Source organism: Palaemon carinicauda, chromosome 25, assembly GCF_036898095.1.
Source record: "Palaemon carinicauda isolate YSFRI2023 chromosome 25, ASM3689809v2, whole genome shotgun sequence".
In the NCBI taxonomy this organism is placed as follows: Eukaryota; Metazoa; Arthropoda; class Malacostraca; order Decapoda; family Palaemonidae; genus Palaemon; species Palaemon carinicauda.
In genome coordinates, this window is record NC_090749.1 from 40,782,282 (window position 1) to 40,787,281 (window position 5,000).

Here is a 5,000-nt window from a genome sequence, read left to right on the forward strand (position 1 = left end):
CAGTGGTGGCCTCCCCTATCACTAATCTTTTCTTTTTACATAGTGCACGTAATGGTGTCGATTCTTGGTAGACGCAGGTGCTTGCTGTTCTCTTCTGTCAAGACCACTCTCCAAGATACGACGTAGTCTGTCTAAATCTGACAACATCCATGTGGTAGCTTCCATTGGAACTGCGATACCCACCCACAGTTATGAAACCCTTACATTATTGTTTGAAAGCACCAAATATATTTGAAAGGTTTTCGTTGATGACACGCGGTTCAGATTTCCTATCACACTTCCACCTCCTGGAGGTACAATGAGAAGTACATTTCTTGAATTTTAAGGAAAAAAATAAAATAAAAGATGTCAATGAGCTTCAAAAAGTGAAGTCAGTTGAATCCAATTTAGAAGAGAAACATCATTTTAATGAAGTAAATGGGTTTTAGAGTGTACTGCACGTGTATCACACACACTCGTACACTGTAACAGTATTTCTTATTTTTGGTATATTGTCGTTATCCCTCTCCCCTGTCACTGATTACTTGTTCATTCCTGTATTTTCCTGCACCATTGTGTTTGAGTTTTTGAGCCATTCTTGACTGGAACAGGTTGTATAAATACTCAAGGCCCGACCAAGTAAAGCTCAGTTGCATTCACGAAAGTCTCTCATTTACAACGTAACAGCTCGCCAGCACAAGAGAGTGAAGTTAATTGATCCTTACTATGAGGAAGAACATCATAAAATTGACGTCGATGGGCCTTAACAAGTGATGTCAGTTGATTCTGATTCTCAAGAGAAACATCATGAAAATTATGTCATTGGGCTTTAACAAGTGAAGTCATTTGAACCTGATTCTGAGGGTAAACAAAACCCAACTAGTGGGAAAGAGAAGAGCTCATTAAGGGTAATATCGAATAACAAAGAAGGATAAATAGTGACCCTCATGTAGACAAGAAAGTTGATGAACAGATATCATAAAGGGTGCCATTATTAATCTATTTCCATTAAGTTTCACGGAGAACAATAAGCCACATATCTAAAATAGTAGTTAAGATGTTAAACTGTTAATTAGTTATATATATTATGCACCTCACGAGTGATGGCATGGCAAATACGTTAATAAAGGTTTAAAAAGGTCGATGAGGAAACCAGTCTAAAACAAATACTTGTGAAGTCCAAGGAATCTTTGAAACGATGATATTTTATTGTATATCCTTGTTTCTTTTGTTACCCTATGATTTGAATGAGATAGAGTTGTACACAAAAATTCCTGACCCACCTCGCTACCCTCTCACACACTAACTGCTCATTGGGAAATCACCCCCCGCTATGCCATTTCTCTGTACACATGTCGTTTGGTTACTAGCTAAACAGTAAGGGTGTGACAGGATACATTTAGTTCAGTGCAAGGTGTACCAGGAATTCCTATGTCTAACTGTACATATTGGTTAGTCAACTACGGTTGGTCGAAGCCCGGAGGAAAAGGGGAATGCATTTAACGTTATTCAATTGATGGGTATCACACCAATATATATAAGTTGTACCAACCGTGTGTCACACGATCGTACATAGTTCATTTTGTGTATATCTTATGCTTGTATTTTCGCTCTTCCCTCACACTAAAATGAACCAGATTGAAAATTTCTGCTTTTCTCCTCTGTAACAGTGTCTGTTTTCTAAACATAAAAATTTCTTGTTGCTTTGAGCTTTTATATATAAAGGAGAGTGTTCTATAATAAATTTACTCAGTTGCTTTCAACCTGCCTTTGAGTCACAACCTTCTCTCGGCCCATCACATTGGTGACCCTGGAAGTCGACTCGCTCCTCCCGCCTCCCCCCACCCCCTGCCCCTGAAAATTTCATCATTCGCCAGCAAAGAGACGTTTGCTTGATTTCAGCGCGCAGAAATCCAGTTTCGCATCAAGGGCGTGACTCGCTCAACCACCATAGCAGATTATGTTCTCGCGGCGATACCCGAGGACACCTTCCCAGAAATATCCGACTGGCTTTGTGAACAAGGAGACACCCCAATAGTGCATGACGCCCTCAAAACATACCTTCTACAGCAGTACTCGCCGTCGCCAGCCGCCCGTATAGCAAAGCTTTTTCAGCTCTCGCAACAACCGTAGGGGGACCAAAGGGCTTCGCTCGCCCTCAGGGAAATGACCAGTATCGCTCGCCTGCAACCTGCCGCAGACGGCTCTCCTCATGAGGTGAACCTACTTCCTGCCCCTTGGATACGCCGTTTACCCGGACCTATACGCGCTGCCATACCCGATGTCGATAGTTTACCCATAAAGGACTTGATGACCAAAGCCAATGCCCTTATGGACAGCCACTTCAAGACCTCCATCAACGCCTCCACACCTGACGAAGAGGACGCCTATTCAACGTCACCCGAAGCTGACGTGAATGCCGTAGGACATATACGCCTACCCCGTGCCGTGCCGAAGAGGCGACAAAACCACCCACCACTCACCACTCGCTCGCGCCCCAACCAACAACTTCTACAGCCACTTACTACCTCCCATTAGCCGCAGTTTTGCTACTACCACTTCAGATTCAGGGCAACCGCGAAGAAATGTGCCAAGGATTGTCAGTGGCCAAAAAATGTGTAAGTAGGCCATCACTCGTGGCGTTGGCCTCCCGTGTTTCTAATCTTTTCTTTTTACATGATGCAGGAACGGGCGTGCGATTTTTGTTAGACATGGGTGCTTGACGTTCTCTTTTGCCAAGGGAACTCTTCAAAACACGATGCAGTCTGTCTACGTCTGCCGACGTCCGCTTGGTAGCTGCCAACGGATCTGCGATACCCACCTACGGTTACGAGAACCTCAAATTATCATTCGGAAACGGTAAATTTAATTGGAAGTTTCTCATTGCTGACGTCACATTGCCAATCCTCGGTGCGGATTTCCTCTCTCATTTCCACCTTCTGGTCGATGTTGCCCACCGAAGATTGGTCAACGCAGACTCATATTTGTCGACACCTCTTCAACCCGGCCCCTCTAACCTCGCTCTCCACATCGGCGCACTCACTGATGCCTACGCCCACCTCCTCACGTCGTACCCGGAAGTTTTCCGTCCAGAAATTTGCCAAAATGCCCATGGCTCCTGCCAAGCACGGTATTTATCACCATATCAAGACAACAGGACCCCCAGTCTTCGCAAAATTCAGACATCTGGCACTGGAACGATTGGCAGCCGCCAAACAGACGTTCGCCGAAATGGAAGAAATGGGCCTTTGCCAAAAGGCCTCCAGCCCATGGTCGTCACCCTTACACATCGTTCTGAAGAAAGACGGCTCCCTCCGTCCATGCGGGGATTACAGGCGCCTGAACATGCAAACAGAACCGGATCACCACCCCCTCCAAAACATTGCCGACGTGACCTCCTACCTGCACAAAGCGAAGGTGTTCTCTACGCTCGACCTCCTGAAGGGGTATTATCAGGTGCCTATGAACACAGAAGACATCCCCAAGACCGCCATCACCACTCCGTTTAGTACATACACCTTCAATTACTCCTGTTTTGGCCTTCGTAATGCTGGGGCCACGTTTCAACGTCTCATGGATAGCATCTTAAGGGACCTCCCTTCCGTGTATGTTATGTGGACGACATACTTGTGTTCTTCTCAAAAGAGGAACACCTCCGTCTCCTGCGCATCGTGCTCGACGGACTGCAACAAAACGGCCTTGTAGTCCGGTACGACAAGTGTACCTTTGGTGCCAACGAAGTGTCATTCTTAAGGCACCGCATCACTCCTGAAGGAGTCCATCCCCTCCCTGAGAAGGTAGCAGCCGTTCAGGACTTCCCTGCGCCCTCGACCGTCAAAGCTCTGCAGGAATTTTTGGGCATGATCAACTATTATCACCGTTTTCTTCCAGCCATTGCCTCCACTCTTGCTCCCTTCTACGCCTCCCTCAAGGGCAAGCCAAAGGACCTGAAGTGGGGTCCCCTTCAAGAAGCAGCCTTCTGCAATGCAAAGAAGGCCCTATCAACTGCTGCGGCTTTCACTTTTCCTATCCCACATGCCCCTCTCCGTCTCTCCACCGATGCCAGCGACGTTGCTATTGGTGCAGTACTCGAGCAAGTGGTCAACGGCTCACCCCGCCCATTGGCCGTCTTCAGCAGAAAACTATCCAAGGCAGAATCGGGTTATTCTTCCTTCGATCGAGAATTGCTGGCGGTGCATTTGGCTGTCCGTCACTTTCGTCATTTCTTAGAAGGTACGCCCTTCGTCATTCGCACATACCACATGCCTCTGGTGCACGCCTTCACTCGACAGTCTGACGCCTGGTACGCCCGTCAACGGCGACATCTCTCCGCCGTGGCTGAATACAATTGCACCCTTCAATACATCCCTGGGAAAAAGAATCCCGTTGCCGGTGCCCTGTCAAGAAACACGTTGGCTGCTGTTCAACTGGGATTGGATTACAACGCCCTGGCTGAAGCCCAATGACAGGATCCAGAGTATCAAGCATGTAGGACATCCTGCACGTCCCTCCGTTGAGAAGACCTCCCCCTCGAAGACTCCAACACCACCCTCCTCTTTGACGTCAGTACTGGTAGACCGCGACCTTGGATTCCTGCTCCCATGCGCCGGCATGTGTTTGACTTCATTCACGGCCTTTCACATCCCTTGTGCTGTTGTACTGCACAGCTGTTGAAGATGAAGTTCATTTGGCACGGCATTTCTAAGGATGCTAAGGATTGGGTCAGCGCCTGTACTTCTTGCCAAACTTCCAAAGTACATCGACACACGGATTCAGGAGTGGGCACCTTTCCTCAACCTCAGCGTCGTTTCGCACACATTCATGTTGACGTTGTAGGTCCCTTACCCACATCACTAGGACATCGTTACCTGTTTACCATCATCGACCGCTCCACTTGTTGGCCTGAAGCCATACCCATGGAAACTGCAACGTCCGCCTCATGTACATCTCCCTTACTCTCAAGATGGATTGCAAGATTTGGCATCCCTGAGCATTTGCTTCTGACAGGGGTACCACTTTCA